General features: G+C 31.8%; 1 long non-coding RNA gene across 1 annotated transcript; it reads left to right on the top strand.

Moving 5' to 3' along the window:
- The first annotated feature begins 1,170 nt into the window (after positions 1 to 1,170).
- On the top strand, positions 1,171 to 3,493 carry LOC121213918 (uncharacterized). The gene is made up of 3 exons (XR_005909425.1): positions 1,171 to 2,085; positions 2,951 to 3,017; positions 3,183 to 3,493. It is a non-coding gene; the product is annotated as an uncharacterized lncRNA (long non-coding RNA).
- The last annotated feature ends 14,019 nt before the right edge of the window (positions 3,494 to 17,512 follow it).

The raw sequence follows: 17,512 nt of genomic DNA, 5'->3' as shown, positions 1-17,512 counted from the left end.
ATTAAATTTTTATTAGGTGTCTTTAATTTCAGTTTTCATAGATCTAAGCAAGAAATTAAAGATTCATGGTTTTAAAGCTATCTTTTGCATAAAAATGGTGAATCTCTTAATAAAGAGCTAAGAGTTGTTTTTAAAATGATTTGTAGTATATTTGATGAGATTAAAAGATTTACAAATTCAATTTAACAAAATCTTTAAGTAATTGCATGAATTAAATGGTTTTCTTTTTGAGAATGAGGATGAACAATGTTTTTCCAAAAAAAAATATTAATTAAAGAAATTGAGCAAAGTTAGAGATCTATATCTATAATTAGGCACAAGTTAGGAGGTTAGGAGGTAGAAATTAAGGATTTAATTAAGTTAAAAAGGAGAAATTAAACGAAATAGATTGTACGAAATAAGTCGAATAAGTATGTGTGGAGAGTCATTGCATGAATACAAAGAGAGTAAGCTAGATTATTTTTGAATGCTTAATAATATGTATATTTTTGTGCTAAGCTGAAAACGATAGTGGAGCCTCAACAAACCAGGATAAAGGCAAGCGAAAAGTTGTCTAATTCGACGAGTCATGGTGAGCTATAGGTGAGTGCATTTGTATGTCGTGTTTTAGCATGAATTGCGAAATCTACAGGGTCAAAGTGTGGCTTGCGAATCACTGCTTATGGTATGCAAACCTTGACTTCTTCCTAGTGCAAATCCTTGCAATTTTGATTGAATTATTGAGTATATACACGGTGCGATTTTAATAGTGCAAAATGCATGAACTTATAATATATATACAAGGCTTTGTTGTGTAAACAGTATATATATTAATAGGTGTTATATATAATATATAAATGGGGGAGTTGGTAATATACATATATATATATATGAGTGGGGCTGTATATATATAAATATATATACGTGGGTGATTACACATATATAATATATATGCATGGTTCTATCGTATACAATATATAATTATGGTATGGTTTTATATAATATATAAATTTACAGGACTTTTAATGTTTGCTAAAATTTGACGTGCCAAAGGTCCTTAAATAGGTATGTTTATATATGTAATAAATATTCGTATATGGTTATGTAATGCTTGTGAACAAGCATTAAAATAAATATTATAATATAGATTTTTATAACATGTGAATTTTATTGATAATGTGCATTTATGTATGCACGAACCTGTAAGTGAATTATGAGATTTATGATATTGCGAGTTTTGATTACTGCAAAATTATATTATTGTGAAACACTAAATGGGAGCCAGTTATATTGTGTAATAAAATATGATTAATTAGATATGTTGGCAATGTAAACACTTGAAACTGTTGGATATCGTTGGCATGTCATAGGATTGTGAGTACTCACCCTTTTATTATGTGTTGGGCATTGTGGCCCGGAGATAGCGTTGGAGAGATAAGGGATTTTCGAGCATAGCTCCATTCATCGTAGATAGCATGGTGTGTTTGGTGAGTGTGAGTATAGATGCTAAACTAACATGGAGATAGTGTTAGCTCGATAGAACAAACCGGAAATGCCAAGAGGGGGTGAATTGGCCTTTTAAGAAATTGTGGAAGTAAAGAGAGAAAATTAAAACTATTGACATAAGGATTTAGAGTCGTTTGGCCCCAATTGCCTACTCCACTACCTTAGCTTTCCACCACTAAGGATTTTCTCAAATTCACTAATTTGTTCAACCTTTGAGGACAAGGTTTAACCTTACAAATCCTTAAGATTTATACCTCAAATCTCAAGTTACAAACCCTCTCAAAGAGATACAAATAAGCAAACAAAGAAACAATCCTGACAAGATTAAATTGTTTGAAAAATAAAGCTCAAAACAATAGAATACACTTGAGCACAAGAATGGAAATAAAGCTCACAAGTGTATGAAAGAAAAATATGAAAGTATTAAGCTCTAAAGCTATTTGATTGATGATATTTGCTTAAAAGTGTTTTTCTTGTTGTTGTAGGTATTTGGAAGATGGTATTTATACCCCCTAATAGATTTTCAACCGTTGAGGTTGTTGGTGTAATGAATATAACCGTTGGGGATGTAAAACCAGAGCATTTATTTCACCTACAGTTGTGAGTAGCGATACCAACTAAAAGGATATCGATACTTTTTGTAATAAATGCTAATTCAGTGATCGTTGGAATTTATTAATCGATACCAACAAATATTTTATCAGTACTTTTGGAAAAAGGATTCGATACCAGATCGATACTTTGTAGGGTTTGTAAGAAACATAATGTTATTTTGGTATCGTTTTAAAGAAAGGTATCGATTATTTTCAGAAAATATCGATACTTCAAAAATGATATCGATAATTTTTAGGATTTCTTAAAAGAGAATGCAAGTTTGGTCTCGATTTTTCTAAGGGTATCGATAGTTTTAAAATTATCGATACTTGGCCAAAATGGTATCGATACTTTTTGGCCTGGAGCAATTCTGACTTGTTTGAAAATCACTTTGATATGTTAAAATTATTTTAACTTGGTTGAAATCATTTTGGCTAGGCTAAAATCATTTTAACTTAATTTTAAAATTGTTTCAAAATTTTCTAAGATTTTAATGTAAGTATTCAAAATTTTATCTCTTAGACTATAAATTTAAAAATTATTTTGTTAATTTTAACTTATAATAAAAAATACTTCAATTTGTTATATCAAAATCTTTTATCAAATAAAGCTTGGTTTAACAAATAGCATACGACTTTATGAGTCATGTGATGTGTTTTGGAGATCCGTTTATCCAATGAGCATATAATTTGACTATGTTTCATATTCACGAATTGTCAATATATCACTATGTTGAGTATGAAAATTTTTTATATGTGAATTGTTAAAATATGTTTAAATCCTAACATGTCTGGTGTGTATATATATTTGTGTTGTATGCATGGGTATTCACTGAGCTTTCTCAAACTCACCCCTTTACTTTACCTTGCAGATAAATGATTCCCGGGTTAACGAGGACGCTGGCAAATTTGTGATCCATTGCAAGACATTTTCTTTGAGTATGTGTGTTGAGCTTTTAAGTTCTGAAATGAAGACAATACGGACTGTTTGTTTTTCTTTGGGGGATTTTTTAACGTTATAATTGCTTGCTTGACTAGTTGTTTGGTGGTTTTATTACTTGATTAATCTGATGATAATTAAATGAACTAACATTTTTTTTGCAGATAAAAGAGACTGTCAAGTATCAAGGTATGCCTTATACCTTTTGATTGTGTGAATGAAATGATTAATTTAGAAAAGCATGCACTTAGGTCTAATTTCCTATATGAAATATTCTGCAATTGTGTGGTGTGTATGGTTGGTTGGTGTGGTTCGTAAAGTTTTAAACGAAGAGTCACCTTGGTGACTAATGTGATGTTCCGAATTCGGGTCAAACCGTCTCAATCGGATTTGGGGTGTAACTTTTTCATTTTAAAAGTTTTAAATTTTTAAAATATTATTTTTAAAACAATTTTGCAAGTTTTTAAAGTTCAGAATATTGTTTATAATTTTTTTCTAATAAAAGGTTTTAATCCAATAAATAAAAAAATATCCTATCAAAAATTTAAATAAATCATACAAGTGTAAAATAATTTTTTGATGATCATGATTATCAAATATTTTCAATTTGGTTTAAGGGTGTAAAATGCTCTCAAACCCTTAAAAAAAACATTTAAGCCCCTATTTTTTTCACTCAATTGGGTATTTAAACTTTCAAAATATATCAAAAAAGCTCTCAAACTTTTTCAAAAAAAGCAATTAAGCCCCTATTTTTTTCACTCAATTGGGTATTTAAACTTTCAAAATATATCAAAAAAGCTCTCAAACTTTTTCAAAAAAAGCAATTAAGCCCCTATTTTTTTCTCTTACTTGTGTATTTGAACTGCCAAAATGTATCAAAAAGGTCCTCAAACTTTTTTTTCAAAAAAGTAATTAATCCCCTGCTCTTTTTTTGCACTAATTGGGTACTTGAACTGTGAAAATGCATAAAAAAAAGGGCAAGGGGGTATCTAGGGGGTGGCTGGCAGTGGCCTCAGCTCCCTGAAATAGAAAATTTTTCATTTAGGCCCTTTATAGTTTAGAAAATTTTAAATTAGTAATGGTAAAATTGCACTTTCACCTCTCCTAAATTGATAAAAATTTGATTTAATCCTCTAAAAATTATAAATATATAGGCTATTAAAATGACAAAGTCGCATTTTTACTACCATAAAAATATAGAATTTAATTTCAGCCACCCAAAAAAAATTTCTAACTTTGCCTCTGCCCCCCCCCCCCAAATTATATTTTTGGATCCACCATTAAAAAGGTCATTTGATCATTAACTTTAACTGTTGACAATTCAGTTAACCGCCCTTAATTTTTTCAGTTAAGCCACCACGTGTCACAATCATGGCGTGACATGTGGCAAAAATGATAAAAAAAATATAAAATATAAAATTTTAATAAAAATATAAAAATATTTTAAATTTATTAAAACTTAGAAAAAAAATAGAAAAAATTGATAAAAATAGTAAAAATATAAAATATATAGTATTATAGAAAAAAATTTATAGAATTTTATAAAGTAGTAAGAAAAATATAAAAAATGTAAAGAAATATAAAATTCTTAAAAATATATATAAAAATTATCGTACCAAAAGAAGTATTTTATAATTTTTCTATAACTTCAACGGTCAAGTTAAAGGGTCTTTTTTTAGTTGTTAAAGTTGACAACTTAGGGGGTGAAGGCGAAGCCAAAAATTTTTTTTGGGTGAGCGGAAGTAAATTATATATTTTTATGATAGTAAAAATGTAATTTTTTCATTTTAATAGCATATATGTTTATAATTTTAGAGGATTAAATCAAATTGTTATCATTTTTGAGGGGCTAAAGTATAATTTTTTTAAAAATAAAGGCTTAATTGATTTTTCTTTTTAAAAATTGAAAACTTTTTACACTGTTGAGCCTTTAAATTTTTATTTAAATAATAAAAATGTTTTAAAATATACAGATAACCCATAAATGAAGGAGATAAAAAATTGTTGACTTAAGCGAAGCAAGAGAATTGAGAGTTGTATATAAAATGAACCCTGTTATTATATTGGGTGGGTGATGAAACTAGCATAGCCGGAGATACGAAAATACAAAGAATTGGGCCTTATTCAGTAGCCCAACTGATGGCCTGTGTTGTGGTATAAGAAAATCACATTGCAATCATTCTCCAAATCTGTTGATTTTATTATATAAATGCTGCACTGCATCTACATGATCTAAATGGACTCAACATCCATCCCCCCTCCCCCTCACTAATATTACTATATCAACATTAATGGTGAAATGAAAAATATGATTTTTCTATCCAAAAGAAATAAAACATATAATTCTAAACCAACGTACACATTTATTTTTTTTCTCTCCTCTCATCATTTTAATTTGGAAGAATTAATAATGACTATCCTCTCACTTTTTTTCCAATCAAATATATTTAAATTTTATTTTCTTTTAACTTTTTCACTCATTTCTTTCATTACATTTTCTTCCACTTGGAGACAACTCAATATTTCGATTTCTAAACTTACTATACATGAAAAGAAAATACATTAAGAACTGTAGATTTATGGCCTTCAAAACATAACACCCGTTTGTTTTAATGGTTTTTGAAAAGAAAAGGGAGGGGAAAGAGAGAGGGAAAAACAAAAGAATTTTTTTTTATGTTTAAAATATGATAACCTGAGATTTTGGGAGAGTGTAATAAAATTTTAGAAATTGCGTGATAATCTAAGTAAAAAAAGTAAGGTATATAATATATACTAAAAATTTTATATACGCGTGTTAAAATCACGTATTTAAATAATAAGATATGTTTAAAAATAACATAATAAATAATGAAATATAAAGTTAGAAGCTAATAATAATAATTGTTTTAAAAAAGAAATAAATAATAATAACAACAAATATGCAATATGTACAAAATAAAAATAAAAATAGTCTAACTTGTGAGTAAAGAAAATTGAAATAGATAAATACATCATATAAAAAATATTAAATGCACTCCAATTGTTTATCATAATATTATCATTTTTCTATAGCATGTTAAGTGAAAATTCTGTAACAGCCTGATTTTCAGTGGTGTCGGAAATAGTGGTTCAAGGCCACTAAATCCGACGAGTAAGTTTGTAAATATTATTATTTAATATTTACGAGTCAAATGTGACTTTTTTAAAAAAAATACATTCCTGGGACTCCGTTTCGGTAAATCAGAAATATTTACGAAGCTAGTTGCATAGTTAATTAGGTTTTGATTAGGTGAGTTTGACTTAATTAAGGTTAATTAGATAAAAGGACTAAATTAAATTGATTGTGAAAGTTTAATTATGAAATAGAAAAAAATTAAAGGGATCAAAGAAGTAATTATGCCATTACTTAAGTTGAGGCAGCATAAGTAGACATTTATTTAAAAATCTAAAGTTAAAATATATTATAATATAATAATATTACTTAAAAGTTAAGTATATATATTATATTATATTATATTATATAATAAAAACAAACAAATAGAAAAGAAGGAAGCAACAGAATTGAAAAACGAAATAGAGAAGGAAAGAAAGAAAAGGGAAAATTGGGGTTTTGAAGTTTCAAGTTTAATTTGGTAAGTTAGATTAGTTCATTTTCTTATAATTTTGATGTTTTTGGAATTCTAGAATAAAATACTACTTGATTTAAGTTGAAATTTTGAAAGTTAGTAAATTTTTAGATGTTGTTCATGTTGAATTAATTGATGAATTAGGGGTTAAATTGATTGAATTTCAAGTGAGGAGTTAGTAAAGGGTTGTAAAATAAAACATAAGTTTTGAATAGTAGGGACTAAATTGAGAGAATTTTAAAATTAGGGATTTATGGTGAAATTAGAGAGTTAAATTAGTTTAAAGTGGGAATGGAATGAAAATATGAAATTAGTTTTTAGAATAAAAGTTAGTCTCAGTTTAGGGACTAAATTGAAATTTAGGTAAATATTGAGTAAAAATTGAAATATTTAATGTGAGATTGAATGGTGTTGTATTGATGATTTTTAATTGTTTTAATTCTGTAGCTAGCATTGTACCGGAATTCTCGATTAAAAAGGGGAAAAATATAGTTGACGAGGAATAGCTCGGAATTCCTAGTTTGTATTTCTATAATCCGAATCTAATTATTAATTGTTATATTTTGATTAAATGTTATAGTAAGTGATTGAGATGAGAATTATTGTGTTTTACAATTGAAATGGATTATCTTGATAAGTGATGAAATTATATTGGTTGAATTGAATTGGAATATATATATTATGAATATATATGTGTGTAAATGTGAAATTGTGTAAATATGATAATTGAATTATTTTTTATATGTATTGTAATACTCAATTTTAGTCCGGACTCATATATGGAAACATAATCTTTGACGATATGCAATCTTAGATATGATATGCAATCTTAGATATGATATATGCAATCTTAGATATGATATGTAATCTTAGAAGATGTGATTTTGTAATCTTAGAGATTTAATTTGTAGATACCCTTTAGTCTTCACCGTTGATGTAATTGATTTGTACCGTTAGATTTGGGGAGACTCAACTATAAATAGAGGCCTCTCCCTTCATTGTGAAAAAAAAAGAAAAAGGAGGAATAAAAAAAAGAGAACGATTGTCAGTTTTTTAAAGGTGGCTTACTATTTTTTTTCTTTTGATTATTTTTTACTTATTTACGATTTTAAAAAAAGGGAGAAGGTGATACCACTGTGAATTTTATTTATTTTATTTAGCCCCTTCGCTTTTTAATGTTTTTGTAATTAAGTTTTTTTTTTATTTTTTTAATTTACCTTTTTATTTATTTTTATTTCAATTTGGTCTAATTTGAACGGCATCGTTTAGAGAAGGGAAAATTTCCCTTCCAGCCCCTCTATGTAATTCGAGCGTTCAATTAAGTCCCCCAGACTTTATTTATTTGTGAATTTACCCCAGATCTTTACTGGCGATCCAATTTAGTCCATTTTCATATTTTCTTTAAAAATCTATATTTTTGATAATGCAATTGTATTCTTTTAATTTTTATTTTATAATTCTCATATGCACTTATTATTATTTTTTATATGTATATTTAAGCATGTATTTATGTTTTTTTATACTAAAATTTTCGCATACTTATATTTTATATACACATGTTTAATTTATTTAATTAATTTTAATATTATACTAATTGTTTAAAACTTATGTATTTTTTTATGTGTACAGGTATATTTTTTTATTCGCTTATTAATTTATGTTTGCATATTTTTATTATTATCTTGCCTATTTATTTGATATTTTGCACGTCATTATTTTGTTTATTTATTTGTTTATTCATATTATTTCTATGAAATTGTTGTATTTATTATTGATATTTGTTTAAGGGACATTCATTCACATATTCAACATAACATTACCCTATCTCTTATTTAATTTTAAAATAAAACGCTTCAAAATAGAGGTAATACTCGTATTTAGGATTTCTCAAGGAAATTGAGCCCTAACGTACTGGGTTCCGATTTTTTTGAAAATCTAACAATCGAGGATTTCTCTTTAATCAAAAAAAAAAATAAGAACTCATTATTGGAAATTCAACACGTTGTGTCCTAACGTATTGGATGTGACGCATTGATTTCTCGAAATGAATATTTTAAAAAAAATAATAAAGGAAATATTCCGAGTTTGGGATTCTAAAGGAATTGTTCCCTAACGTATTGGGCTGTGATTTCTTAAATCTTGAATAAATGGATATTCTTTTAAATTTTTATTGCACTAGTATTTTGCCCTAATTCATTTTTGGGGAAAATTAGAATGTCGTACCCTAACGTATTGGGTGTGGTATTTTCTTTCTCTGAAATGATAAGGGTCTTAATACGTAACGTTTTAAGTTTTTTACTAAGGATTACGTTTTTCAAATTTTCGACATTAAGACATTAATTATTTAACTAGGTACCAATTTTTGGGCGTAATGAGGGTGCTAATCCTTCCTCATACGTAACCGACTCCCGGACCCGTTTTTCTAAAATTTGTAGACCAAAGTCATTTTTTAGGTGACCCAATCACACCTTAATAAAAGATTGGTGGCGACTCCCAATTTTCATTGGTTGAAGTCGACAACCTAAAAATTTTGTTTTTCAAAAAATGGTTTCGACAGCTTGGCGACTCCGCTGGGGATTTTTAAAAAAAATAAGAGAGTCGAGCCACAAAGTTGATTAATTTTTGTCTTATGGTCGAGAAAATATTTTTTTTTAAAAATCATGAGATCATTGTGCATTCATTCATTTTCTTGCTTAATTGATCTTTGCATTATTCATTACATGAGTTGAATGATTTTACCCTTATAAGTGGGAGTGAGAAGCTATTTCCTTCGTGAGGTCTTCACCTTCGTGCAGGATAGCGGATTGCTTTCGGGATACATCCGTACCTATGTCTTCGTGAGATTTTCATCTCCGTGCAACCATAGGGAAATATATTCCCCTGAACTGAACTTGGTCCGTATGAACCTATAATGGGTGAGGATCGAGGAATCTGCTAGTTCAGGTATCCTTACTTTAGAACCAAACCGCATATAATGAACCTTAGGAACTTACCCTAGGTAGAACTATGCCAAATCCCTAAAGGTCATCCGAGTAGGTACTTTATTTATTTACTTTTACTTTGTACTAACTTGTTTTTTATGTTGTTTTTATTATGATTGCATTGCATTTGCATCATAAAAAGAGGTGTTGATTCACGTTCAATTGCTAAATAGAGAGCTTGTCATAAGAAAATGGGTTTCTTGATAAAGTGGATGACAATATGGTTGTCCGAATAGGGTCCAAGAACACATGATAAGAGAAGGATGATAATCGAATGGAGGACTACACAACTATGGCTCCGTTGCCCAATGATTCAAGATGGCAAAGATTATTTGAGAGCTGCTGAACCTTCTTAAAGAGAAGCCAACGAGTATCACGAGGATGAGCGAACAACAAGTTACGGCCCGGATCGAGCAAAAAGGAGATAGAAGAGATGTTTTTTGAAGAGTTCATGAGATTTAACTTAACGCTCGAATGAAGAAAAGGATTGAATATCTCCGCCTATGAGGGCAAGGCCGTATAAATATCCATTTTATGTAAAGAGATTTGTTTTCTAGTAAAGTTCTCTAAATGGAATTGAATCAGAATCAACGTCTCTTTATGCATTTATTTCATGCATTCGCATTACATAATATCATAACATTAAAGTCCATTAAAAGAGCCCAATCGATTAAAATCATTCCTCAGTTAATCTGGAAACCAACCAACTTACCAAAACCCTTACGGTATCCAAGCAAAGATTAGAGAAATGGAACAAAGGTTGGAAAAATTAGAGCGAATACAGATACAGATACAGGAGCAATTGACCAAATTTCAGCAGGAAATGAGAGATCATATGCTAGAATTACAGAGAACTATGATGAGCCAATTTAACCGATTGCTAGCTGGAAAGTTAGAAGAAATAAAAAGACCGGTGGTCCACCTTGGGGTTGATAATAAGGATCTTGCTTATTTTCTAAGTGGTACTCCGATAAATGTCCAGGTCCAGCTAGATGAGCGTCCACAAGGGGCATTCTTTACTATCAGCTCCCGACAATATCAGACTGTTACATCGACATTAGTGAATCGCCTGACGGGCCTAGAATCCAATTTGAGGATCAATTTAGCTAATCCTATTGCTTTTGACAATCCAGTAGAAATAAAACAGGCGAAGGTAGAGCACCGAGATACCATGAAAGCCTCAAGGAAAGAGGGGAATAAGGGGAATAATGAAGGCAGATATAACAAGGGCCACTCAAAACCAATCACTGTGGGTCGGTCACAGACAGAAACCACCAACCATCAGAGCCCTTTAAAGCAAGAATCTTACACGAAGGTAAATGCAGAAAGGCCTCAGTTCACGCCTATACCGATATCATATAGCAAGCTATATCAAAGCCTATTTAATGCACATGTGGTGTCCCCTTTCTACCAGAAACCAATGTTGCCTCCATTTCCTAAATGGTATAACGCAAATGCTCAGTATGAATACTATGCAGGGATTGCGGGGCACTCGATAGAAAACTGCACTGCATTCAAAAAGATAGTTGAAAGATTTATTAATATTGGCATTGTCAAATTTAATGAGGCCACAAGCGCAGAAAATCTGCTACCCAATCACATTAATAATGGGATGAATACGACATATGAAGAAGAGTTCGAGAGCATTCATGTCAATGTCGTATATGAAGACACACTTAAAAAAGGAAGCTTGTTAAATATCCACCCTTATAAACTTGGAAGCGTCTAAGTAATTGGATTGCGGAAGAAATCTCTGTAGTCTTTAGAGCTTATTTAGAGTAATGTTCAGAACATTCTTGTTATTTTTAGCCTAAAAATGATAGGAATTCCTTTGTAAAATAAGCTCATGTCTGAACATCATTATTCTAATAAAATACATCTTTGCATTTATTTTTGAGCCAACATTCTTTCATTCTTTGCAAGTAATTATTATGTCATTCTTTTGGATTTTCTTCCACATCATTCTTTCATTCATAATTATATTGTACAAATAATTATTCGTAAATTCACACATTCTTTGTATATTCTTTTGCGCTTACTATGGGTCTCCAGATATCAATGACATGAGTGACGCTGCTACTGACTCAGAATCTCCTTCTGAGCGAGACATGTGTTTAGAGGGATCTCATGACTTTGAAGATGACATAGATCGTAGCCTATTTCTAGATCTGTTAAGGATGGTAGAACAAGTCGAGAAACGAATCTTACTACAAAGAATCATTGGGATACATGACTTCTCCTTATGTGGGGCATGAAGGTCATTTGGTCGATCTCGCTAAAAGAGTTTGACGGTCATCGATTCATCTTTGTGATCGTTAATTACTTTACTAAATGAGGGAAAGCTACTTCATAAGCCAATGTCATGAAGTCGACAGTCAGCAAATTCTCGAAAAATCCTATATCAGTATGGAACCCCAAAAAGATCATATTTGACAATGTACTAAATTTGAACAACAGCACAATATCAAAGGTTTGTAGTCTGTTTGTGATTAATGCCATATCGCAAAAAAAAAAACTTCGCCGGGGCAATGTCTTTCTCCTGGGCCCATTGCGGTATTGCCTATCGAAGACAAGATTCTTACTCTCTGAGTTTTTGGATTAATTCTGATTGAAGAGGAATGTTCAAAGTTATTCATCATGGTCAAATACGCCAAAAGTAAATGATGCGAGCTCACAAAAAAGAGTACGCCATAGAGATTTCCTTCAGAGGGACCTGGTATTGAAAAAGATCCTTCCCACACAAAAAGAACTTTATTCCAAGTTGGGAAGGACCTTATGTTGAAGGCCTTATCTGGAAAAGTGTCGATTAGAAGGGATAACAAGGACATGCCTAATCTTATGAGTTCAGATTCAAAGAAAAAAGGTCAAAATCAAAATAAAAAATAAAAGTGATAAAAAGAAAAAGAAAAAGAAAAAGAAAAGAAAAATGGAGAGGCCAAGGTGAAAATCCGCAAAGGACGCCTTGAGACCAAAGGGGATTTGAGTTGAAAACCCGAAAAGGGCGGCTCGAATATTGATCAAAATGGTGCATGAGGTGATCAGAGCAACGCGAATCTTGATCAGATTGGGGCATGTGGTGATCTAGTTATACTTGAATCAATAGGAAAGAGTAGACAACATCTTGAGGCATCACAGAGTACTGTAGATCTCTCAAACACATGTCAAACTCAGAAGGGTCTTCAGGAAGTTTGTACAGAGAATTTCAAGCTACGATATCTGGGGCACCCAATTTTCATACTATTGAATTTGTTGTTCTTGGAATACTTCATTCTTTTCAAAGATACACATTCCCAATCAATTTCTTTGTTATCCTTCTTTGCTATTTTTGATAACTTATTTCTTTCGAGCTATGCTCAGAACCAATTTTTTCTTATCTATTGTTATGACCTTTTTTGCAAGCATGTTGCATTGGAATAATGATTAATGGAGTAATAAAACTTTCACAAGGGAAGTTTTGCATATTACTTTAAAAGTTTCTAAATAATACAAGAACCTGAAATAGGACTATTGTTTAGAACGCACCAAGTTTAAAGATTGAAAATTTAAGAAGGAAGAGTCTAATTAGAACATTCTGGATTCTGTTGTCAAAAACATTGATTGAACAAATGACATGATGATGACAAAGCTTAATAAACAAGCGAGCAATGGTCACTAGATAATAGGAAGAGGTTTCCTCGGAGAAGAAAGACTTCATTTGCACATGAGCCTTTGGTGCGACACCTTGGGCATGGTGTAAAGGGCCAAAGAATTTTACATTCTGTATCCTTGAATTGTGATAGGAGTGGATTGAGAAGAAGCCATATATTTCTACCCTAGGGTTGCAGTGGGAGAATGATGGTACAAATTTTATGTCCTAGTAGATTGAACTTTGAGATTTACAGTGGGGGAAATCTGACTAAGTGGAGACGCCAGCCGAGCAAGAAAGCGTTGTAGCACGTCAGTGATAAAGCCTTAATAAACTTCGAGCAATGATAACTTAAGAGAAAAAGGGGATCATTCTCAAAAATACCATTTTACATTCATGCAGACACCATTCACACATGTCTAGTTAGGAGCATTCGATTCATGACATCCTATTAGGCATAATTAGGTTCATTATACAGGTCATGTTCCCCAGAGAGTAGATCAGTGAAGATAGCAGGTCCCGTCTTCCTATATTGGTAGGAAGTGGATCGAAGATGCAGATCTTGTCTTCCCATATTAGTGGCGGTAGATCAAAGAAAGCAGATCTTGTCTTCATTTATTGGCGTGAAGTAGATCGAAGATAGCAGGTCCTGTCTTCCTATATTGGTAGGAAGTGGATCGAAGATACAGATCTTGTCTTCATGTATTAGCGTGAAGTAGATCGAAGATAGTAGATCCTGTCTTCCTATATTGGTAGCGAAGTGGATCGAAGATGCAGATCTTGTCTTCCCATACTGGTGGCGAAGTAGATCGAAGAAAGCAGATATTGTCTTCATGTATTGGCGTAAAGTAGATCAAAGATAGCAGGTCCTGTCTTCCTATATTGGTAGGAAGTGGATCGAAGATGCAGATCTTATCTTCCCATACTGGTGGCGAAGTAGATCGAAGAAAGCAGATCTTGTCTTCATGTATTGGCATGAAGTAGATCGAAAATAGCAGGTCCTGTCTTCCTATATTGGTAGGAAGTGGATCGAAGATACAGATCTTGTCTTCCCATACTGGTGGCGAAGTAGATCAAAGAAAGTAGATCTTGTCTTCATGTATTGGCGTGAAGTAGATCGAAGATAGTAGATCTTGCTTTCCTACACCGACAGCGAAGCAGATCGAAGACACCGGCCTTGCCTCCCTGGGTTACAGCGGAGCAGGTTAAAAAGAGCAGATCTTGCCTTCCTGTACCGACAACGAAGCAAATCGATGACCTCAGCCCTATCTCCTTGGTCAGTAGTGGAATAGGTTAAAGATTGTGAATCCTATCTCTCTGGTCAACAGTGGAATAGGGTGAAGATTGAGAATTCTATCTCCCTGGGCAGTAGTGGAATGGATTGAAGATTGTAGGTCCTATCTCCCTGGTCAGCAGTGGAATAGGTTGAAGATCGTGAACCCTATCTCCCTGAGTAGCAGTGGAGTAGGTGGAAAATAGCAGATCTTGCCTTCCTACACCGATAGTGAAGCAGATCGAGGACGTCAGTCCTATCGCCTTGATGTTGCAATGGAAAAGATTGAAGCCATGATGGCGAATCTTATCTCCCTGGTGTTAAGGCTTGGATTAGCTGAAGTGGAACGGATTGAAGCTGTGGGCAGCGAATCTTATCTCTTTGGCATTACAGTGGAGCAGATTGAAGCCGCAACGGTGAATCTTACTTCCCTGGCGGTGTAATAGCACAGATTGAAACTACGACGGTGAATCTTGTTTCCCTAACGTTGAAGATGGCAAATTTTATCTCCCTGAAGTTACAGTGGAGCAGATTAAAGCCGATAATCCTATCTCCCTGAAGTTGCAGTGAAGCGAATTAAAACCTTGGATCTTATCTCTCTGAAGTTGCAGAGAGCAGAACGCATCTAGTCTTATCTCTCTGAAGTTGCAGTGGAGCAGACTAAATAAACAAATCCTATCTCCCTAAAGTTGTAGCGGAGTGGATTAGAATGATGGATCTTATCTCTATGAAATTACAGTAGAGCAGATCGCATCAAATTCATCTTTAAGTTGCAACAGACCAAGCAGAAACTACCAATCCTATCTTTCCGATGTTGCAGTGGAGTAGATCGAGACACCAATTCCTATACCTCTGAAGATGCAATAGGATGGATGTGGCTGCTTGAAGAAGAAGAGCACCAAGATCCAGCGTGACCGGGCAAAAATTGGCCATTTCTAAAGTCTTTGCTCCGTTCCTGTTACACGACAACGAGCAAAGAGGGGCAACTGTAATACTCAATTTTAGTCCGGACTCACATATAGAAACATAATCTTCGAGGCTATGCAATCTTAGATATGATATGCAATCTTAGATATGATATTTGCAATCTTAGATATGATATGTAATATTAGAAGATGTGATTTTGTAATCTTAGAGATTTAATTTGTAGATACCTTTTAATCTTCACCATTGATGTAATTGATCTGTACCGTTGGATTTGGGGAGACTCAACTATAAATAGAGGCCTCTCCCTTCATTGTGAAAAAAAAAGGAGGAATAAAAAAAGAGAACGATTGTCAGTTTTTTAAAGGTGGCTTACTATTTTTTTCTTTTGATTATTTTTTACTTATTTACGATTTTTAAAAAAGGAGAGAAGGTGATATCACTGCGAATTTTATTTATTTTATTTAGCCCCTCCGCTTTTTAATGTTTTTGTAATTAAGTTTTTTTATTTTTTTAATTTACCATTTTATTTATTTTTATTTCAATTTGGTCTAATTTGAACGGCATCATTTAGAGGAGAAGGAAAATTGCCCTTCCAGCCCCTCTATGTAATTCGAGCGTTCAATTAAGTCCTCCAGACTTTATTTATTTGCGAATTTACCCTGGATCTTTACTGGCGATCCAATTTAGTCCATTTTCATATTTTCTTTAAAAATCTATATTTTTGATAATGCAATTGTATTCTTTTAATTTTTATTTTATAATTCTCATATGCAATTAATATTATTTTTTTATATGTATATTTAAGCATGTATTTATGTTTTTTATACTAAAATTTTCGCATACTTATATTTTATATACACATGTTTAATTTATTTAATTAATTTTAATATTATATTAATTGTTTAAAACTTATGTATTTTTTTATGTGTACAAGTATATTTTTTTATTCGCTTATTAATTTATGTTTGCATATTTTTATTATTATCTTGCCTATTTATTTGATATTTTGCACGTCATTATTTTGTTTATTTATTTGTTTATTCATATTATTTCTATGAAATTGTTGTATTTATTATTGATATTTGTTTAGGGGGCATTCATTCACATATTCAACATAACATTACCCTATCTCTTATTTAATTTTAAAATAAAACGCTTCAAAATAGAGGTAATACTCGTATTTAGGATTTCTCAAGGAAATTGAGCCTTAACGTATTGGGTTCCGATTTTTTTGAAAATCTAACAATCGAGGATTTCTCTTTAATCAAAAAAAATAAGAATTCATTATTGGGAATTCAACACGTTGTGTCCTAACGTATTGGATGTGACGCATTGATTTCTCGAAATGAATATTTTAAAAAAATAATAAAGGAAATATTCCGAGTTTGGGATTCTAAAGGAATTGTGCCCTAACGTATTGGGCCATGATTTCTTAAATCTTGAATAAATGGATATTCTTTTAAATTTTTATTGCACTAGTATTTTGCCCTAATTCATTTTTAGGGAAAATTAGAATGTCGTGCCCTAACGTATTGGGTGTGGTATTTTCTTTCTCTGAAATGATAAGGGTCTTAATACGTAACGTTTTAAGTTTTTTGCTAAGGATTACGTTTTTCAAATTTTCGACATTAAGACATTAATTATTTAACTAGGTACCAATTTTTGGGCGTAATGAGGGTGCTAATCCTTCCTCATACGTAACCGACTCCCGGACCCATTTTTCTAAAATTTGTAGACCAAAGTCATTTTTTAGGTGACCCAATCACACCTTAATAAAAGATTGGTGCGACTCCCAATTTTCATTGGTTGAAGTCGACAACCTAAAAATTTTGTTTTTCAAAAAATGGTTTCGACATGTATAAAATTCAGTTTAATGCCCAAGTAGACAGAATTTAGAACTACTGGGATATTAGTGGCATGCCATTAAGGAACTTTAGCGCGTTCTCTGATTATTAGCTCGTTGGTGCTCTTTGATTACTAGCACGACAGTGCTCTCCGTTTAGCACATCTGTGCTCTCTGTTTAGCACTTTAGTGCTCTCTATTCATTAGTACATAATAATGCACCTCTGTATTTGTTCCGTA

This window comes from Gossypium hirsutum, chromosome D01 (assembly GCF_007990345.1).
Source record: "Gossypium hirsutum isolate 1008001.06 chromosome D01, Gossypium_hirsutum_v2.1, whole genome shotgun sequence".
NCBI classification, from domain to species: domain Eukaryota; kingdom Viridiplantae; phylum Streptophyta; class Magnoliopsida; order Malvales; family Malvaceae; genus Gossypium; species Gossypium hirsutum.
Note: the sequence above shows the minus strand (reverse complement) of the source record. Positions and strands in the feature narration are given on the sequence as shown.